This window comes from Pinus tabuliformis, chromosome 9 (genome assembly GCF_031772625.1).
Source record: "Pinus tabuliformis cultivar Carrire ecotype Pingquan chromosome 9, CPIR1, whole genome shotgun sequence".
In the NCBI taxonomy this organism is placed as follows: Eukaryota; Viridiplantae; Streptophyta; class Pinopsida; order Pinales; family Pinaceae; genus Pinus; species Pinus tabuliformis.
Window position 1 is genome coordinate 1722670408 of NC_142307.1, and position 23970 is coordinate 1722694377.

Below are 23970 nucleotides of genomic sequence, written 5' to 3' on the forward strand. Positions count from 1 at the left end.
TTCTTCGATCCAGTTCTCTAGCCTATTCTACATCAACAAAGCCGCAGATGTCCAAGACTCTGTCCAATCCTAGTCTTCCTTGGTAGCACAGACCATATTCACTAGTGCCACACAAATACCTAAAAACCCACTTCAATGTTGTCCAATGCTCCTTCCCTAGTTTTGACTTAAACCTGCCCAATATTCCCACTGCATGTGAAATGTATGGCCTAGTACAGACCATTGCATACATCAGGCTACCGACTGCACTTGCGTATAGAACACGAGACATGTCCTCTTACTCTTCTTATGTCTTGGGGCACTGTTTAGCAGATAACTTTACACCCACAGGCATAGGAACCTTCACCAGTTTAGTATCCTACACATTAAACCTCTATAATATTGTCTCAACATACTTCCTTTGTTTTAACCAGAGCTTCCTCTTTACCTAATATTATTTAATTTTGATGCCCAAAATATAGTTTGCAGCACCAAGATCCTTCATGTCGAATTTGGAGGGCAATTGGGTCTTCAAATCCTAGATAATTTTTTTGCCATTTCCAACCAACAATATATCATCGACATACAAGACCAGATAAATAACACAATCACCAATTGATTTAAAATACACATAGTGATCCACTTTCTTTTCTTGAAGCAAATTCCCCATATATATGCATCAAATTTCTGATACCGCATCCTTGGTGATTGTTTTAACACATACAAAGACTTTTTTAACCTGCTTACCAGTTCTTTCTTTCCCTTCAGCGCAAAGCCTTTAGGTTGCTTCATGTAGATCTCTTCTTCTAGATTCCCATGAAGAAATGTTGTCTTCACATCCATCTATTCTACCTCAAAATCAAAAGCAGTAGCAACAGATAAAAGTAATCTAATAGAAGCTACCTTGGCAACAGGAGGAAAAATATCACCAAAATCAATTCCCGACACCTGGGAATAACCTTTTGCTACCAACCGAGCTTTGTATTTCTCCACCTTGCCTTCTGCATTCATATTCTTCTTAAAACCCCATTTGCTTCCAATGGGTTTCCCTCCAAATGGCAACTCCACCAGATCCCAAGCCTCATTTTTGTCCAAATATGCCATTTCATCAACCATGGTCTTTTTCCAGAGTTTTCCATCCTTTGAATCTATTGCCTCCCTGATAGTTATGGGATCATCATTAGTAATAAATAAAGAAAATTTTGAAAAAAAAGCAAATGGACTATACCTTTATGGTTTCCTTCTTTCTCAAACTAATCTTCTCACAGCTGGAGTTTGTGGCTCTTCATCTTCTGATTCATGTTCTACTGTAGATTTTGATTCTTCCTCATTTAGCTCAAACTCTATCTTGTCAGGTTCCTTTGGTAGGACTTCATGTTTAATAACATATTTCACCTCTCTAAACACCACATCTCGGTTGTACACAACCTTCCTTCTTTCTGGGTTCCAAAGCTTATAACCTCTTAAACCATCCTTGTACCCAATAAAGATGCACCTTTCAGATTTAGTATCCAACTTGGTTCTTTTCTCCATTGGAACATGTACATATGCATCACAGCCAAATACCATCAGATATGAAAGAGAGGGTTTCTTACCAGTCCATACCTCATGTGGAGTCTTGTCCTCAAACACTAACGAAGGTGATCTATTAACCAGGTAACATGTACTCTCCACCACCTCTGCCAGAATTCTTGTCCTAACCTGACACCACTGAGCATGCTTCTTTCATTTTTTATCAATGTCTTGTTCATTCTTTATGCAACTATGTTTTGTTGAGGTGTGTATGGAGTAGTCTTTTGTCGTGCTATACCACACTTCTTACAAAACTCTTCAAATTCCTTCTTGCAGAAATCTCCACCACTATCTGTCCTCGGCACCTTTATCTTTTTCTTCACCTGGTTTCCCACCAGAGCCTTAAATTCTTTAAACCTATCAAAGACTTCAGATTTATTCCTGAGGAAATATATCCATGTATTCCTTGAGAATTCATCTATAAATGATACATAGTACACAAACTTACATAGTGATGGAATCGGCATAGGTCCAAACACATCATTTTGCACAAGCTATTCCTTTTAGCCTCTTGGCACAAGAGGGGAAACTCACCAGAGTATGCTTCCCATATACACAATGCTCACAAAAATCGAACTCCAGAGAGAAATTAGGCATGCATTCTACCATACCATTACCATGAAGTATCTAAAGTCCCTTCTCTCCAATATGTCCAAGCCTTTGATGCCATAGCATGGTCTTTTCTCCAGAGTCCACTAGATTTTTCTGCTCCACTTTCAAGAACCACAGAACTATTGCACCCATTAATAGTATTACTACCCAGAACCTTGTATAGAGTTCCAATCTGAACTCCCTACATTTTTTATTATGTTCATTTCAATGTTACAATACATATATATACATGTCGAAGCATTCATAAACCCCAGTCCATTAACCCTATATTAGAACATAATTATAATTCCCTTGATCAGATCTACAATATACCATGGGCAAAAAACCATCATGCGCAAAACCATAGGTTGGTCCGCCTACCTAATATAGGATCAAAAAAAAAATTCAGATGGTCCTCCCTCGAACCTCCTGTAGGGGAGTTACCACCCCCCTGAAACCCCTTATAAGGGGGGTTGCGCCTCCCTTGAACCCCTTGCTATGCCTAACACAATGAACAAGGGGGGCTATCACCCCCCCTGTGACCCCCCTGAGCATGCGACTAGTCATAGAAAGAATATAAGACACATCCAACATGTCTTCTATTGAAGTTCCTTGTTTATTGCTAAGAATTGTGCTTGCATTAGGGTTTTATGGAGAATTGCCACATGTCTATAGGATGTATTTAGTTGTTGAATTGATTGAGATCCTTGTAACTTGATGGTTCATGAATTATATGAGTTTATGTTTCATGGTGGTAATGTGATGTGTCTAAGCTATTTGTTTATGCAAAGAAGAGTTTGTCAGTGACTGAGTATGGAAGATCTAGTTGTATTCTATATACAGAGATGGCTTTGATGAATATGTTAATGATTGATTTGAGTATAATGACTTGACATTGATTAAGTAGAGAGTTCCTTAAATGTTTATTTTTCCATGTGCATTGCATGGTGAAGTCTTGGATGGCTATTAATGTTATGGATCTATGAATTAAGAGATCGTGTTGATGGTATTATGCTTGACAATGATGTTGCATAATGTTGTGATGCTTGCATTCAGTCCCATATTCAGAAAGGATTCTGATATTGTTGAGAATTGAATGGCTTATTGCAAAGATTTTTGTGATAGGCTTGGACGATTAGTTTTCATACTTGAAGCATGAAGAGCTAATCCTAATGATTGATATTGCTGCAGATTCAGAGATTGTGTTTATAGAAAAGAGGACTTGCCATTTTGATGATACAATGAATGTGATGGATGATGTCTTGTTAACTATGTTGATGGATGAGATTTGTTTTTGAACTAAGTATATGGCTAGGCATTTGACAGTGTTGGTCAATTAAATTTTGATGAGTATAAGATCTTATTAGACTTGGTACTTGACAGTGGTGATTTAGCTTGGTATGGCTTGACAGTGTTATGGCTTGGTTGACTAGGTATTGATAGTATTGTTCAGATGGTTTGCATTGGTATATTGGTTTGACCAGTGAAATGGTTGCAGAGGTGTAATTGGTATTCAGTGATTGATATGTTGGTACTCAATTATTCATCTTGATCAGTGTTTGCTTTGAGCATATTGTTAGGTGTGGGATCAGTTTGAAAATTTGATGAAAGATGACCTACAAGGTTTTGATGATTGATTGAGACAAGTGGATCCAATATGAAAATTTTGAAACGTGTTCCATAAAAGTGTTGAGGATTGGATCCTTCAATGAGGGAGTAGGAGCTTCTTTCTGGTAGGAGTTGGTAAACTTGATTAAGGAGTAGTATCTTCCTTCCAACTGGAGCTGGAGAATTTGTGGAGGTTGTAGCCCCCTACAGGTAGGAATCTGCATACTAGTAAGAGTTCGTGCTTGTATAAGATGTAGAATATTTTCTTTATAATAAGAAAGAAGATAAAGACAACAATGATAACAGGTTTCTCCCACATTGGGTTTCCACCTAAAAATCTGGTGTCCTTATGTGTTGATGTGTTTTGCATTCTTATATGGTGTTATACCTAATGTTGCTCATAGTTTGTAACACAATATGTTGCTAATGAAGTAATGGTTCAAGATAACTGTGAAATAAAAGCATAAGTTAAGTAAATTTAAATTGGACATGAAATATTATTCACCCCTCAATGTTTCTAACATAATATTCCCAAATTATCAAATTTTAACCATTCATAATTTAAAATTTTGAAATTGAAATATTTGAAATATTAGTTTTTATTTTTTATTGCTAAATTGTAATTTTTAATATTTAAATATTAAAATTAATTTAAAATTACAAATTACAATTTTATATTAAATTAAATAAATTCAATTAATTAAAAACAAAGAAAGTTTTTATTTTTTACCCAATTTTGCATAAGTTAAATAAATTCAAGAAAGTTTTGCAGGTTAGTTTTTATTAGGAATTTTGCATAAATTAAATAAAATTAATTGGGATTATTTATGAAATATTTAATTAATTCAAAATAAAATTAATTGGGATTATTTATGAAATAAAATATATGGTATAATTTAACAAGTTTTTTTTTGGTTTAATGTGATTATATCATTATAATTACATTATGAAAAAAATTCAATATCGTGAAAAAACTTTTAAAACATTTAAATGGTGAATCTCCAAATGTCACGGATAACTTTGAAACCCTGCTCACAACGAAAGAAGTGTTCTCATTAGAAGACATTGATTTTGGGGTTAATCGCTCGGCTAATGGGAAAGCTAAGGACATTGAAGGTTACCAAGCGGAAATCTTAAAAATTGGAGGTCATGTCCTCATCCCCCACATTCACAAGCTTTTCAATGAAGCAGTCAAGCAAGGGTTACCTAAACCATGGACTCAAAGCCTCATTATCCCTATTTCTAAAAGTGTGGGTACAAATAAACCCTCTAATTATCGGACAATTATGATCAGCCCTGTCCTAGCCAAGTTATATGGTATTATTTTGGAAAGGAAGTTGAGCATATGGCTTGAAAGTGAAGGTAAGCGGGCTAAAGGCCAAGCGGGTTTTAGGAAGTAGCACTCAACAACAGACCACCTCATTATGCTTAGGATCATTGTGGAGGAATGCCGCAATGATAAATCCAATCTCTTTTGTTGCTTTGTGGACTTTAGAAAGGCTTTCAATACGATTCCTAGAAACAACCTTTGGAACAGATTAGAAGAGCTAAAGGTTCCTTTTGAGTTGAGAGTTGCCACTAGAAGGTCATACGATAATGTAATTGCCAAGTTAAAGAGCAATGAGGGGTGGTCGAAAGATATGAAGTGTAATATCGGAGTTAAACAAGGTTTCCCCCTCTCCCCTACCCTATTTGGCATTTACATTGACAAGCTAGAAGGTTTTTTAGAGGAAGCAGGATGTGCTGGCATGATCTTAGCTGGGATAGGCATCATCCTCCTTCTCTACACTGATGATATTGTTCTTCTCGCAAGGTGCCCATCTGATCTTGATAAGAAACTTATACTTCTTAAGGATTTCTGCTCTACCATGGCTATGATTGTTAACATTGACAAAAAAAAGTTATGATTATCAAATCCAAGAAGGACACTTATGCTAATTTTATGTATGACAATAGTAACTTGGAGGAAGCATCTTCCTACAAGTATGTAGGAATTGATATTCATCACAAGCTCAACTGGAACTATAGCATTGAGAAAAGGATTAATGGGGGATGGAAAGCTTATTTTGGTCTTGAAAATAACTGTAAAACGACAAACCTCGTAATGTGGGATAGAAAGAAGTTCCTCTTTGAAACTTTAGTCACTCTCGTTATCTTATATGGATGTGAGGTTTGGGGTTGTAGCATCTCTAGAGAATCCTGGAGAAAGATTGAGAAAATCCAAAAATGTTTTATAACGTATAACCTCAAAATTAAAAGAAACACACCCTATTGTATTCTCCTTATAGAAGTGGTTATTTCCCCTATCGAGAGCCTAGCTATGACTAGGCTTCTGTTCTACAGGCACAAACTCAATAACATAGGGGACCATAGACTTCCTAAGCTAGCTTTAAATTCCAGCCAAAACCACCTAAGGCTCAAACGAGGTTGGTATAAAGACATCAGGGCCTGGTTAAGCCATTGGGAGATCGACGAGAATGTTGCATTGCAAAACATTAGTAACATTAAAAATATTGTTACTTCTAAGTTCAAAGAAAAAATGTGGTGTGAGAACGATTTAGCAGCTAAAATAAAATTAAGATACTACAAGGAGGTCATCAACCCCACCCTAGAAGACCAAAAGTATCTCTGTGTTTTAACTAGCTCAAAGAAGAAAATTAATATAGCCAAGATTAGAACAAACTCTCATGAGCTCCATAGTGAAACGGGTCATTGGGCAGTTCCTAAAACACCATGGATGGAAAGGTTTTGCCATCTCTATGACAATACGAACATCAAGGATGAAAATCACTTCCTCTTAAAGTGCCCTGCGTACAACCACATTAGATCTCAGTTTCAAAAACTTTGTTGCAATACTGACATTCCTAGCCTTTTATGTTGTCAAAATCACAGTGAACTAGGGAGGCTTCTCTCCAAGCTTTTTGAGCATAGGAATAAAATCTTAAATCAAACTAAATAATTCTTTTCTTTAGGTCCAATAGACCAAAGTTTGGTCTCAGTGGACGTTAACCGCCACCACCACCATCATCATCATCAATTTAAAATTAAGATTAACTTAATTTTTAATTATATTAAATTGTAATCTTCGATATCTAAAAAAAATTAGAGCATTAAAATTAATTTAAAATTACAATTTACAACTAAAAGTGTGCATTAAATCAAAAACGAAATTAAAACCGTCGAAGTAAGTATCAAAACTATTTCATGTTCACTTTAAATCACTTTCATTTAATTAGGCAAAATATTAGTACGACTTAGTTTAACAAAGCTCACATTTACAAAAAAAAATATTAGAATTTGGTATACAATTTTTAGTAAGATGGTAATTCTCGCTAAAATTCCTCATTTTCATCATCGTAAGTTTAGGGAAGCCATTGAAATTGAGAGGTCTTCTAGTAATATTAATAGGGACGACGGCTGGAAAATTAGTAGTTGTTGGATTCTCGCCCTCTCTTCTTAATTTTCTCCAGCCTATTGTTCTCACCCCACCCCACCCCACCCCACCCCACCCTTTTTTTTGGTTATCTATAATTGGTTATTTTATATATATATATTGATATATAAACATTGATTATTAACATGCTGACAGAAATTGTTCTTGCATTATAAATAATTTTGTGGTTATATTAATATAAACATTAGTAATTTTAATATTAATACGAGTGTTTAATTTTTATACATAGGATTTATATATATTGTTTATATACAATTTAACATTAATATTATTTATTAATATGAATAGGTGTTTATTAAGAATTCTTTATATATATATATATATATATAGTTTGATAAAGTAAAAAATGAATTGAATATTATTAACCCTAATATTAATTTAAATTAATATTAATTTTTATACCTAATGATTTATATATATATATAGTTTAACATTGATATTATTTATTAATATTAGGTGTTTATTAAGAATCCTTTATATTTTTTTTTATATATATGATATATTTAATCGTTATTATTAGTTTTAATCTTTAGTTAGTTATATATATATATATATATATATATATATATATATATATATATATATATATATATATATATATTTTTTTTTTTTTTTTTTTTTTTTTTTTTGATAAAGTAAATATATATATATATCTATATCTATATATATTTTTTTTTTTTTTTTTTGATAAAGTAAATATATATATATATCTATATCTATATATATATATATATATATATATATATATATATATATATATATATATATATATGAATCGAATATTATCAGATATAGCGGTTAGCTAGTTAACTAATAGAATTAAAATATATATATATATATAGATTATCAATCTGTCCCCTCTCCCTCCCATAGTCAAATATAGTCATTTTCTTCTAGCTGTGAGGTTGACCTATCTTCCTATTTAACCCTCTCCCTGGATCAGTTTCTTCATCGTGTCCTGAATATGAACCACACTAGTTGGTTCGAAACGCATCGACCCAAAGCTTCAATGTGACTTCTTCCGAAAAAACTCCTTATACATTATGATATGGATCACAGAAGCTTGAATTCGAATATCACTACCCTGCACAGGAGGGTCATCACCATTAAAGTTCATATCTTTGAACAAGCACGCTTGCAGGTTTCTAAGATGAAGACAGATCTTGCTTCCTGAAGAGGTGTAGGGATTCGTCAGTTGTTCCTCTCTTTTCCCAGATTAAACATCACCTTAACAAGTTCGGTACTCATCGAATATTTGTTAATGTCAATATTGCCTTGATTCGTTCTGAGATTTTTAGGGTTAGAAGTAAGCTTCATTTTCTTTCTAGAAATATTCTCTCATTACATCTGGCGCTGTCTAGTCTGTTGTCCCTAGAGCTTTGGGTCAGAATTGAAGCCTGCTTTGCATTAAAATCTAGGCGGATTGAGGAGATCTGGATAGAGAAGCAACGTGCTAAATTTTCCAAACTTTCGAACATATCCTCTTCTGGCGGAGATTCTTCGATCTGATCTGGCTTCTACATCTTCTCCTCTAACAGTAGAATCAATAGTGATTATGTTGCAGCCCTTAGCTCCTAGGTCCATGGCAATTCTAGTACTGATCGAACTACGACAGCTTCTAGATCCGAAGAGGAAGACGGATTGGGATTTACAGGTTTCCCTTCCAGCGATGGAGTTGGTTCTGGGACTGAATATCAAACCCATCCTTAGCGCCCTACTTCTGGTTCCCTCCCCTCCGCAGATCTCTCGGCACCCCTTGCCCATGTGTCATAATGGTGGAATATCTAATCCAAATCATGAGGTTTCGTGATTGGATAGGTCTCAAACTTCAAGTCAAGTCAAATGGTAGTGGTTAATCATTTGGGTTGATCGTGTTTGCTAGGTGTCAGTCACATTCATTGCCTACCCCACCCATCTTAAATAACTTATGTTTCCCAAAATTTTAAGTGTGTCTGCAATGTCAGTCTCAGCCAATTGTTTGAATTCCGACTGTTATCACTCAGGTTGTTCCCTTTGACTCCTAAGGGAATACGGCCGAGGTAACCACAAACCAATCTTTGGATTGTAGGTCCTAGACTACCTGCAATGAGAGAGGGCTCTCTCTTTATGATTTAGCTTTGTTTTGGGTTGATTTTAGGCTATTTATAATGTGCATGAGTTTGTTTTAAATTTGGTGGGATGGTTGATGTTTTCAGATAGAGCTGGCATGCAAAGTGTAAGAAGTTCAGACCATTTGGCATGGGGTCAATGAATGTGAACTATTGGGTGTGTTTTCTTTGGTAGAAGAGAGGAATACAGAGCAGGATAGCTACACATAGAACAATCTTTAATGCTATAAATGAGATGAAATGGAGGTCAGGAAATGAAAGGCAATGAAGGATCTTTCATTCAGCCAACAGAGGGAAAGTGAATGAAGACTATGTAGGAGCAATGATGGATTCCTAAAAAGCATTCAGAAATGAGAGAACTAGCTTAAACATGATCAATAAAGTATTCATATCCATGACTAATTCAGAAGAAAACATAGAAAAATCATAGAAATTGAGCACAGAGTACAGTTAAGTAACATATGAGCTATTCTTTCTTTCTGCAACTTAGATCATGATACATAGATGATATAGATACATAGAAACTGAAAACAGAGGTAAGAAAGACTTATTGAACCATGAGGAAGCACGAGAATTCCATATTTTACTCTTCAGCTATTAATACCACAACTAGCCAGTTCATAAGCAAACATTCCAGCAATCTTTGTTCATAGAAGTTCTCAGGCTTACAGCGCAAGTCTAGAATGACTTAACCAATCAACCAACCAACCCTTAAAACATTGTTTGGGCAGGTATTTATAAGCAAAATATCTTCAAAACAGATCATAAAAGATCTGAGGAAATAACTGCTATTAACCTAACATCTACTGAAATAAATGAAACAAATATCTATCTAATGCTGCGCTGGAGGCAGCAGCATCAAAAATGAGGCTTTGAGGTGTCCTTTGAGCTCTGCGCTAGCCGTCTTGCCATAACTGTGCTTTGGAACCTGAAGCGCTGTTCTCATGTGGCTTTAATGCATTAAACTTTGATCTGGTGAGCCCTAATGGCTTTAAACTCCATCACTGATACTCTTTGACTTTGCTGGGGGCTCTTTATTGCTCATCTGCTTCAATATTAAAGTTTTCCACTGATATTCTTTAATCTGATACTCTTTGCCGCTACTCTGATACACATTAATACTGAATCAGGGCCTTTTCTCTCCACTGATACTCTTTAACTGTCAAATCGCCCTTGCCTGCCACTTTATGGCGAGATTTGACTATTGTTGTGCTTTCCATGGCCTTTAGAACTGTTTCGGTGCTTGGCCGATCAAAATATCGTCAAAACTGAAGAAATACTGCAACATAAAGGAGGATTGCATACTGAAGACTGTGCTGAGGCCGAGCTCACTTTCCGGAGCTAATTTGGGCCGAGGTGATCAAAAAATGGATGAAGAATGACCTACTTCCCTTTGAAGATGGAGCGCGCACAGGCGCCGAATGAAGAATATGAAGAAATAGCCTTTTTACCCTTTATAAGGCCAAAAACGCTTTACATAGGAAAAAACATGACTTTACAGGCGGGAGCGATCACTGTAGCAGAGATTAAATCCGGGCCATTGGATCGCGCGAAGGCAAATCCAACGACTGAGAGGAGATCGGCGATATCGCATCGGCTGGGCGAAGGGTTTTATATATATATGTGGATTGCGATGGAGCGATCGCCGATATCGCATCGGCGATCAGAAATCGAGGGAGACTTAACCATATATGCGATGGGCGAGTGAAACGGGAATGGAGCGATATGATTTGGGCCGTTGGATGAGCGGGGGTGATCCGACGGTTGGCGCGCAATCGACGATATCGCATCAGCGAAGGGCAATGGATGCGGAGGCTTTATATATAAGCGATAGCGAAATGGGAGCGATGCGATAAGATCTGGACCATTGGATCTGGGGCACGATCGGATGGTTAAGATTAAGTCGGCGATCGGCAATCGGAGGGGGACCGGGCTTGGCTTGCGATATCGCTTCGGATGTGATAGCGATATCGCATCGGCGGAAGTCATCGGAGGAGTGTTAAGGGGCTTTAAACCATTGCGACTGTCGACTGCGAAATCACATCGGTGAAATGATATCGGGGAGCATATATATAAGGGGACCAACACTGCTGCGACCTCCGACAGCGATATTGTGTCGGAGGGGGGGGAATTGTATCAGAGGAGGAATTATTCAATCGGAAGAGGGTCAATGAGATCGGAGGGAAATTCCCTTGATCGCAGAAGGGTTTTATGAAATCGGAGGAAGATTTTAAATGCCTTTGAGGGATTTTTAATGCATCGGAAGGGGTCCGAAGCATGGAAAGAAGGCTAGATGAGCAAAATAAGGGTTCTTACTAAGTTTCAGGCGAACTTAGTAATTCCCAAGGCATATTTATGGTTATGTTTCAACCAGAGGGAGGGGATATGTATATAAGGGGGATATTTAACATATTTTTAATAGGGGAAGGGGAAATAAGAAGGGATTTATATAATAGAGTTAGAAGTTAATATGGATTTTGATCAGAAAAGCACTAAGGGTAGAAATCTTAGGCTATAAAGGGGAAATAGGACTTTAGAAGAAATATAAGCATCCTTAAGTAAAGCAGATCTTTACTTAGGAAAATGTTATGGAATATGATGAATCTTGGAGATATTAAGCAAAGCTTAACATCTCTTAGGGGAAATTAGTGAATGATTTGAGGGAAAGGAAGAAAGGGAAGTTAATCATGCCACGCTTGAGCTGCTCCAAGGGAATATGTCTTTATACATGTGATCTGAAGTAAATTAACACTTTGAAACACAAAATTGATCACAATTCTTCATTCTGCAACCTGAAAACTGCCTACCCTACCTACTTACCTAACATTTTTTCTTCTTTTTGGATGGGTGCACTTGGACTAGCAAACCCAACTTTTCTTCTTTTCTTTTAGCTATCCTCCTATCTAAATCTACCCTTATTTCATCCAGGGGCTCAGATTAAACAGTTGAGCACCCTTGCTTCTCTACCTATCTAATAATCTGCCAAGATTAAACAGTTTGGACAGATCTTTATTCTCTATCTCTAAAAACAAGAAATTTAAACCTAGGGAAGCCAAGATTAAGCTATTTGGCCTTCCCTTAACTATAAAATCCTTCAAAAATGGAACTTTTGTAGCATGGAAAGATGAACATTTTTGGCACTTCCACTATCAATCATGAAAAATGACACCTATTGGAATAGGAGGCTAACAGTGGCTCCACTTGGGGATGGAGTTTCCTTGTGAAAAGTCAAGAGCAGCAGGTCAGATGGCCTTATATTCAATTTTTTGTTGTACTCTGAAAATTTCCCTTTGTTGGCTGCCTTATTTATATATATGACAGTAGACTTGAAGAGCTTAGGGCCTTCACTTCAGGCTTCAACTGCAGCAAGCTTGCTATCCAAATAGAAAACTGAATTCCTACCTACTTACCTAATCAGCACTTTCTTTGCTGGTCAGGTGAAATGAAACAGCCAATGCAGCCACTTAAGAATTATAAACATCAGTGACCTTTGCTGCTTGTGCTTGTTGGTGCTTGAAATGGAGATCTTGCAATCTGATGTAGCTATGTTAACTTTTGAGAAGAAACGAGAATTGCTGATCTCCTTTGTTGAATCTAAAAGCTATACAAAAGGGTCCTGCAACATATATACATAATTGTTGAGCTGATTTAAAGAGCTGTACAAAGGTTTAGGATAGCTATCATGCCTTGGAATCGGGAAATCACTTTCAACTTGATCTTGAGCCTTACAGCCTGCTAATGGAGAAGAGCACTGATTTATTTCATCACTCAGTCTGTCTGCAGATGGATTATACAGAACCTGGAATGATTCATGCAATTTATTACATACAGGCTCAGAAGGAACTTGACAGATTTGCACATGCTGCTCCTCCCTTTCTTTAGATAACTCAGAAGATTCAAAACAAAGCAGCAGGGAATCAACTTGGATTTGTTGATCATATGTTGCTGCTTCTAAGTCTTCCTCAATCTGATATTCAATGGCACTTTGGGGCTGCAAATCTAGAGGTGATGCATTATAAGCAAGGATTTGACTCTCCTCTAGATGGTCAGTATCGAAGCATGCTGACACTTGATTATTAACTGCATGATAATTCTCCCTAATAAACTGAAAAGATTCAAAACAAAATGGTAAAGTTCCTTCGCTGGTTTCAACATTTTCTGCATTTTCCTCCTCCTCTTCATAGCTGAGATGAACAAGCTGATCACTGGATTCAGGCTGCTGAACCTGAATACTGCCTTCTGCCAAAATAGCACCTGATTCCTCTGGAAGGTTAATATGGATTTGAGGAGCATATTCATCATCGTATAGATCATATTTTGGTAGACAACTGAAAGAAGAAAAGCTACCATATTCACACAGTATATCAGGAGACTGCTCCTTCACATATGGCTCTATGAATATGTCATCTGATTTGTGGTAGGTTTTTTCGTGAATATCACTACTTTCCTTCTCCAAAAGAGATGTGTTCTGGTGCTCTAAACATTCAACTTTCAGTGTGATCTAATACATCATTTCCTCTGTTTCTTTTAACAAAAAAAGAAGTTTTTCTTCTTGCTCTGCCTTGCGCTGTTTCTCTCTAATCTTCAGATTTGCCTCCACGTCCACATCCATGTCCTGCATCTGTTTCATAGTGGACGAGCTTCTTTCTCTCAAACGATATTCAATTTCTGCATCAAAATCTCTTGGATAATGCAATAGAGCTAAATCTGGGGGAGGTCTTATATTCAATGGCATAGAATGATAAACTTGATTGAATCGGTCAGAAAATTGCTGAACTGTTTCATCTGGAAGTCTTTTTAACTGATTATATTCTTCTATGAGCATGAGGAAATTAACTTTGATCATCCATCTATCAAGGAAGAGTTTGAGAAACTGCTCAAGATTAGAGATGCTAGCCTCAGGCAAGGTCTTGAACCAAGTCCTAACTTCGCTTTGCAAAGAAAGGGCGAAAATCCTAATACTAACATCCTCATCTTCTACTTCAAATATCTTAAGATAATCTTCAAAAGCTTGGATATGCTTTTGAGCAGTAACACCATTCTCTCCATCAAATCTTGGGAGATACTCAGGATGATCTTTAGGCAAAGGATTGAGCGTGGGAGGCAAAATGAGCGGCTTATATCTATCAGGAACTTTACAAGGCACGGGAATATGTACAAGGATTGGAAGATTGGGCTCAATTTTTGGGTTCTCTTTGGCTGTATGATGATCTTCAAAAGAATTAGAAGACTGTTGTTCCAATGTGCAAGGAGACTTTTCATCAACATTTTTCAAAGGAAAATTATAAAAATTATCTCTAAAATACAATATACATAGCAAAATTTTATGGATGAGAAAGAACATGATCTCTTGGATGATAATCCAGGTCAAAAGCCTGATCTGCTCATACAGTTCTTTTGGGTTCATTTCTCCAGTGGAGTCTTTATTATGAAAATGATGTGGAGTCGCCAGGTGGATGAATTAACTTTGAAGTGCCTGATCCCTGTCCACCATCACAGATCAGATCTAAACGTGAAATAATTCTGAAGAAAAGAGGCACTTTCTCTAGGAAACAAGATATTTTTGAGATTTTTTGATTATTTTGATTTTTTGGGATTTTCTCAAAAACGATTGTTATGATTTATTCAAGAGGCAACTAATCAAGTACTTAGATTTGCAATGATAAACAAAAATGATTCAAATCCCCAGTTGAGTCGCCAATGATGTTATCACTCAGGTTGTTCCCTTTGACTCCTAAGGGAATACGGCCGAGGTAACCACAAACCAATCTTTGGATTGCAGGTCCTAGCCTACCTGCAATTAGAGAGGGCTCTCTCTTTATGATTTAGCTTTGTTTTGGGTTGATTTTAGGCTAGTTATGATGTGCATGAGTTTGTTTTAAATTTGGTGGGATGGTTGATGTTTTCAGACAGAGTTGGCATGCAAAGTGTAAGAAGTTCAGACCATTGGGCATGGAGTCAATGAATGTGAACTGTTGGGTGTGTTTTCTTTGGTAGAAAAAAGGAATACATAGCAGGATAGCTACACATAGAACAATATTTAATGCTGGAAATGAGATGAAATGGAGGTCAGGAAATGAAAGGCAATGAAGGATCTTTCATTCAGCCAACAGAGGGAAAGTGAATGAAGACTATGTAGGAGCAATGAAGGATTCCTAAACAGCATTCAGAAATGAGAGAACTAGCTTAAACATGATCAATAAAGTATTCATATCCATGACTAATTCAGAAGAAAACATAGAAAAATCACAAAAATTGAGCACAAAGTACAGTTAAGTAACATCTGAGCTATTCTTTCTTTTTGCAACTTAGATCATGATACATAGATGATATAGATACATAGAAACTGAAAACGGAGGTAAGAAAGACTTATTGAACCATGAGGAAGCACGAGAATTCCATATTTTACTCTTCAGCCATTAATACCACAACCAGCCAGTTCATAAGCAAACATTCCAGCAATCTTTGTTCATAGAAGTTCTCAAGCTTACAGCGCAAGTCTAGAATGACTTAACCAATCAACCAACCAACCCTTAAAACATTGTTTGAGCAAGTATTTATAAGCAAAATATCTTCAAAACAGATCATAAAAGATCTAAGGAAATAACTGCTATTAACCTAACATCTACTGAAATAAATGCAACAAATATCTATCTAATGTTGCGCTGGAGGCAGCAGCATCAAAAATGAGGCTTTGAGGTGTCCTTTGAGCTCTGCGTTGGCCATCTTGCCATAACTGTGCTTTGGAACCTGAAGCGCTGTTCTCATGTGGCTTTAATGCATTAAACTCTGATCTGGTGAGCCTTAATGGCTTTAAACTCCATCACTGATACTCTTTGACTTTGCTGGGGGCTCTTTATTGCTCATCTGCTTCATTATTAAAGTTTTCCACTGATATTCTTTAATCTGATACTCTTTGCCGCTACTCTGATACACTTTAATACTGAATCGGGGCCTTTTCTCTCCACTGATACTCTTTAACTGTCAAATCACCCTTGCCTGCCACTTTATGGCGAGATTTGACTACTGTTGTGCTTTCCATCGCCTTTAGAACTGTTTCGGCGCTTGGCCGATCAAAATATTGTCAAAACTGAAGAAATACTGCAACATAAAGGAGGATTTCATACTAAATACTATGTTGAGGCTGAGCTCGTTGTCCGGAGCTAATTTGGGCCGAGGCGATCAAAAAATGGATGAAGAATGACCTGCTTCCTTTGAAGATGGAGTGCGCATAGGTGCCGAATGAAGAATATGAAGAAATAGCCTTTTTACCCTTTATAAGGCCAAAAACGCTTTACACAGGAAAAAACATGACTTTACAGGCGGGAGCGATCACTGTAGCAGAGATTAAGTCCAGGCCGTTGGATCGCGTGAAGGCAAATCCAACGGCTGAGAGGAGATTGGCGATATCGCATCAGCGGGACGTAGGGTTTTATATGTATGTGGATTGCGATGGAGCGATCGCCGATATCGCATCGGCGATCGGCAATCGGGGGAGGCTTAACCATATATGCGATGGGTGAGCGAAACGGGAATGGAGCGATATGATCTAGGCCGTTGGATGAGCGGGGGTGATCCGACGGTTGGCGGGCAATCGGCGATATCGCATCGGCGAAGGGCAATGGGTGCGGAGGCTTTATATATAAGCGATAGCGAAATGGGAGCGATGCGATAAGATCTGGACCGTTGGATCTGGGGCGCAATCGAACGGTTAAGATTAAGTCGGCGATCGGCAATCAGCGGGGGACCGGGCTTGGCTTGCAATATCGCTTCTGCAGAAGTGATCGCAGGAGTGTTAAGGGGCTTTAAACCATTGTGACTGCCAACTGCGAAATTGCATCGGTGAAATGATATCGGGGATCATATATATAAGGGGACCAACACTGCTGCGACCTCTGACAGCGATATCGCGTCGGAGGGGGGCGAATTGTTTCGAAGGAGGAATTATTCAATCGGAAGAGGGTCAATGCGATCGGAGGGAAATTCCCTTGATCAGAGAAGGGTTTTAAGAAATCAGAGGAAGATTTTAAATGCCTTTGAGGGATTTTTAATGCATCGGAAGGGGTCCGAAGCATGGAAAGAAGGCTAGATGAGCAAAATGAGGGTTCTTACTAAGTTTCAGGCAAACTTAGTAATTCCCAAGGCATATTTATGGTTATGTTTCAACAAGAGGGAGGGGATATGTATATAAGGGGGATATTTAACATATTTTTAATAGGGGAAGGGGAAACAAGAAGGGATTTATATAATAGAGTTAGAAGTTAATATGGGTTTTGATCAGAAAAGCGCTAAGGGTAGAAATCTTAGGCTAAAAAGGGGAAATAGGACTTTAGAAGAAATATAAGCATCCTTAAGTAAGCAGATCTTTACTTAGGCAAATGTTATGGAATATGATGAATCTTGGAGATATTAAGCAGATCTTAACATCTCTTAGGGGATATTAGTGAATGATTTGAGGGAAAGGAAGAAAGGGAAGTTAATCATGCCACGCTTTAGCTGCTCCAAGGGAATATGTCTTTATACATGTGATCTGAAGTAAATTAACACTTTGAAACACAAAATTGATCACAATTCTTCATTCTGCAACCTCAAAACTGCCTACCCTACCTACTTACCTAACATTTTTTCTTCTTTTTGGATGGGTGCACTTGGACTAGCAAACCCAGCTTTTCTTCTTTTCTTTTAGCTATCCTCCTATCTAAATCTACCCTTATTTCATCTAGGGGATCAGATTAAACAGTTGAGCACCCTTGCTTCTCTACCTATCTATAACTTGCCAAGATTAAACAGTTTGGACAGATCTTTATTCTCTATCTCTAAAAACAATAAATTTAAACCTAGGGAAGCCAAGATTAAGCTGTTTGGCCTTCCCTTAACTATGAAATCCTTCAAAAATGGAACTTTTGCAGCATGGAAAAGATGAACATTTTTGGCACTTCCACTGTCAATCATGAAAAATGACACCTATTGGAATAGGAGGCTAACACCGACGAGCATTCTTTCTATTTCGCATGATGCTCTACCAAAATTTCCAGCCAATCCGAATTAATTCAGGAAACTTTCCAGATTTGCAAAAAATCTCGTACAACCACCTGTAGCAAATCAGCTGGACTCTCCAAGGCAACTCGACTTCATCATTACTACTATGTGCTATCTATTATGACATGAAATATTATGTGATCATGAAGAATTATATGCATGGGAGATTGAACCATAGCTTCATCTCAAATATTCGAAAGTGAAGGAAATGTCACCATTTCCAATTTCTGAAGTGCAGCTAAGGAGACACTGATTGAGGAAGTTAAGAACACATCCCAGATTTTCAGGAAGCCTAATTCAAGATAGTTGCAACAGCTATTTGATAACCTTCCACACTTTGACACCTATTCTTCATAACCAACAAGCAAATATTATATGGCACCAAAGTCTAGGAAAGGTTGAAAGCTTAAAAGAATCGAACCTCAAGGAGTTGAGCTAGTTGATGTTAATCTGAAGGTCAGAAGGTTTTTTATTCAGGCAGGCTGGTATCCACTCTACACAAGGTTAGTAGACTCACATCAAGGTGTAGCCCAAGAGTTTGCTCAAACTTTCGATGGACGGGAAGCTACTATCTTCGGTCTCAGGTTGCAAGTTTTAGAACAGTCAATTGCAGATGCTTTTAACCTTCCCCGGGAAGGACAAAAGTGGTTTAAAGGACAGTTCATTACAGAAGGAGACCTCAATGCTTTTATCAGAGATGAATACAGAGATCCTAATTGGGCCAAAGGAATTCCCAGTAATTATCTTAAGAAAGAATGGGAAGAAATAGTCAAACTGGTTAAGGTTTTTCTCACTTGTTAGAGAAGATATAAGGTAGTTTTTCTTTACCATATGAGGTTTATTTTTCATTTTGCAAGTATGAGGACTCTTCATCTGCCTTATTTCATATTGAAGAACCTGACCAAAATGGAAGCCAGGATTCAAGCACATCAAGAAACATCAAAATACAGTCTGTATCATCAAGTAACTATCATGGTTTTGGTTGAAGAAGAACTGAAAAACAGAAACCAAACCTGGGACCATTTCTTGGTTTACAGGGTAGGCCAACCTCCACCAAAACCCTAAGAAATTTCTAAATATTCTTCAACATAGGTTCAAACAAAGAGGACATCAACTGTATCAGCTAAAGGAAGCTCCAAAAGAAAGACAAAGAGGGAAAGTGTGAGCAGAGGTGCCAAACGCAGCAAAGAGAAACCCTTAGTTGCTGAATCTGAAAAGAGAAAGGAGCAAGGTGAAATCTCTTCTTCTCAGAAAACAAAAAACTCAAAAAAGGTTCCCCCCGTTAGACCTTTTCCTAAGGTTTACATATGAACTCAAAGAAAAAATCTTGTTGTTGAGGAGAAATCTAAAGCATAGGTGTTTCCTGAAATTCCAGAAGCACGTGAATAGCAACAAGAAAACCAGCCTCTTGATTCTGAAGAGGAAATACTGAAGGAAGCAAGGTATAGAAGAACCAGTAAAAATAAGAAAGAAGATCTAAAACTTGTTGCTGGAGCTAGGAGGAGACATACTAGGGAAAAGAATAAATACAGACTGAAATCAAAGGCCCTAAATAATCCTTGTTTACTTACTAAAATAATAGTTATAGAAGAACATCCAACAGAGTTGCAGACTGAGGATCCTTCAATTGCAGAAATCAGAAGATACTTGAAGAAGCAAAGAGGCAAAGCTCCCATGGACCAGCCATTAGAGCCTTCCAAAAGAAGAAAGATCCAAAAAGAAGCAGAAAATAAAGAGGCCATCATCAAAGGAGAAACAACCAAAATCACAAGGTCTAAATCTGCTACAATTAAAACAAATTTGGATAAGCTTGCAGAGGCTACAGCTTACATGGAATGAAAGGTGAAGAGGTTTTATGTTACACCAAAACCCGAAGGTGTTGGTAAACGTTCCAAACCAGTAACTAGGATCCCTAGGGTGGAAATTACAGATTCCATAGAGGTGCGGTGATTCTTCCAACACCCCCCGCCCAAACGCAACTTGGCGGAATCGAACCCTGGGTCCAGGCTCTGATACCATGAAGAGGTTTTTCAATACACCAAAACCCATAGGTGTTGGTAAACGTTCCAAACCAGTAACTAGGATCCCCATGATGGAAATTATAGATTCCATAGAGGTGCTATCATTCTTCCAACAAAAGATATTTTCGAAGCATATTTGTTAAATTTTTTAAGTGGAAACGTTATCCTACCAAAATGTCGGAAGTGTTTCCTTCTTTTTTTTTCGCTGTTACAGGTATTACCAGAATTTCTGGTAGCACTTATCTCAACAGAAATATACAATTGTCAGCAGAAAACCTACCGGCTAGTTTTGGAAAGATAGCAACCCATAACAATATGGATAAGAAAGATAATGGATATGAGATATTCATGTGGTTGTTGAAGGTTGTATTTAATGAAGCCATATGGTCATTCAATAGTCAAGACCATAAAGAGAAAGTTCAACAACAAAAGGGGTAGCCAGTCACTTTTTCCAACAGCGGAATGTCATTCTTCATCTTCTTCTCATATACACTTGTACTTTCTGTTGCAATTGGATGGGAGATGTTTTTAATATCTGAAAGATACCCATGTAATCAGGAAATAGTGGAACCACTAATTTAGGAGAGTTGAAGTTGGTGCCTCTCTCCATATAGATATCTTTTGTAAATATCATTTCCGGGTTGGATTTTGGTTCACCTAAAGGCTCAACTTAATAAAATATCTTTTTCTGCACTTCATGCTGAAGGATTTTATGATTCAAGTCATATCTAATGTGTGGTTTGTCTATTTCCTTGTTCCAATTTTCTAAATGATAAATTTGCAGGAGAATCATTAAAAGGATCTGATGATGACTTATCTACTATCCCGTTTTCTGTAAATTATAATATATGTTCAATTAGAACTTGTTAGTGAAGGTTTCACAAAAGATTTGTGAGATACTTTATATATGTTTTCTACTTTCTAGTTGTTGTCTCGTTTGCCAAACCTGTTTTAATATTTTAAATGACAAATTACAACATCCAGTATAGTATGAATGACAATCATTAAGAGGATCTAATGATGACTTATCTACTATCCAGTTTCCTATAAATCATAATATCAGTTCAAGTAGAAATTGTTAGTGAAGCTTTCACAAAGGATTTGTGAAATACTTTATACATTTTCTCACTTTCTAACTCTTATTTTATTTACCAAAAAAATAGAGTTTGTTACAAGGTTTTATGTAGTTTAAGTGACTGCCTTAATATACTTAGTTTCTTAGGATAATTATCAGCTACCTGTTCCTTATCCTCTACTCCCCTATATTACTCACTTAACCACGCAATTTATGCTTGCCACAGCTTGCCAAATGCATGAAAGTTAAAGAGGAACACAATCATTTCAAAAACTCCTTTAGAAGCCATCCCACCACTCAAAAAACCCTTTTAAATTTTGAAATGAAATCATGATGTGTAAGGCTTACTCCTTTTGCAGTCTAGGAGTAACTCCTTGTGTTAACATCTTTGGTGTTGTTGCTGGGGAGGCGAATTGAAGTTTATCCCTGGGTAAATGACAAAGTTATAAGTCTGGTTCTGAGGTGTACAGTTTTAGATTTCTTTACACCTGGTGACTCCATTGTTGAAGTTATGGCTCCAAGAAAGGCTAGAACCAGGGCCAAACCCACATTCTCCTTTGAAAAACCAAGTCCCTGACCCTGAGAAGATAATCAAGAAAAAGAGTAAGTGAAAGCTTGTTTCTTCTGCTTCTAGTTTTTCAAAAGCTATTCCTGAAAAGTATATCAAATTTTGCCTCCTGATTTTACAAAAATATTTGTAGCTCTCTCGTTTTCCAGTCAACAAATAGCCTTTACATCGAGTGTTGGTGCTTCCTCATCTACTTTTCAAAATACTCATATTGTTATTCCACAAATCCCAGTAACTCCAATTGTTATTCCACAAATTTGAGTAACTCACACTATGGCAGGTCCTATTCCACCCCTAGCCAAATGGATGCAATTGTTGCTTCTAGGTATGCTCCTTTAGTTTTACCTCAGCCTATGAATGCATTACCTGTAGAAGATTATCTCAAGTATATGCCTAAATTTAATGGTGAAGGGGAGGTAACAACTAAAGAAAATCTTGTTGATTTTTATGCTTATGCTGATAATCTGAACATTGAGCATGAAGATGTTTGGATGAGAGTTTTTGTTCAGAGTCTGGAGGGTGATGTAAGGAAATGGTTCAGATATTTGACAGTTGGTAGCATCACTGGAATTGAAGTCCTAGATGATACATTTTTAAGAAAATGGAGTGACAAGAAATATTTTTTGTATTATATCATAGAATTTGGTGCAATCAAAAGAAAAGAAGAAGAATCAGTTTCTGATTTTTCTAAGAGATTCAATAAAATGTATAGAAAAATACCTACTGAAATCAATCCTACTGAAGCTTAAGCTAAAATCACTTATGCTGGTGCTTTTGATCCTAACTTTTGTTTATTGTTGAGAGAAAGAATATCTACTCTGCTATCACAAATGGAGTACAATGCACTGGAGGTAGAATCAAATATATTAGCAGCTAATAGACTCAGAGGAGGGATTGACAGAGAAAAAAGAAAACAAAAAGCTAAAGTTTCTACTTCGAGAACTTCTGACATAGATCCTAAGCTAGATGAGCTTACCAAGATGATCAAATCATTGACTAATGATATTTCTAAGTTGAAGATGGAAGCAAGGTCATCTACTACCAGAAATGTTTCATTTGATTTGTGAAATAGACAGCAGTTTAGAAGACCTAATGCTCCTCAAATTCTGCAGAGAGAAAGAAGAGATGTTGATGACCAAAAGGTGCAACCTCCTTTGTAGAATGTTATATTTGAAGATGAAGAAGAAGTTTAAGGATTGGAAAGAGGTGACGATATAAATTGTCTTAGAGACAAAGAAGGGATTATTCATCTTACACAAGCACAGTATGAAGACTTTATGTCATCTACTCATAATAATGAAGTGAGTCCTAATCATTCCATGATTGCAGTGAATCATCAAAGAAGATACAATCTTAGATCAAAGAGAATTGACGACACTTATAAGCCTGTTGCACAGCCAAAGAAGAATAAATATGTAGTTAACATTTTAGCTAAAAAATATGGTAGACCGGAAATTCCGATAGCATCCGATATTCCAACAGAAAAACAAGTGACAGAACTTGACAAACCAGAAATTCGATAGTGTCTGATTTTCCTTCACTTGAGGTAAAAATTGCTCACAAACCACACTTTGCCTTCAATTTTGAAAATGAGATTCAAAAGATCAAGATTCCTATTCCCCTTGTAGAACTCATGAAAAATCAAGATTCCTATTCCCCTTGTAGAACTCATGAAAAATCAATATTTCAAAAATACTTTTATGAAAGCTTTGCAACCTTCACCTACTAAAGTAGTCTCTGATTTTGTTAACCTTCAAGATGATAAGCCCACTGTTATTTTAGGTCCATTGGTAGAAGACAAAGATGACTCTACCCCTCCCTTCTATTTGTCTCTGAATATTCATGAAAAGACCATGCATAATTGTCTTATGGACTCTAGAGCTTCACATAGTTTAATGCCCAAGGTAATTATCGACGAACTAGGTCTTGAGATAACTGGAGAGCACCAAGATCTC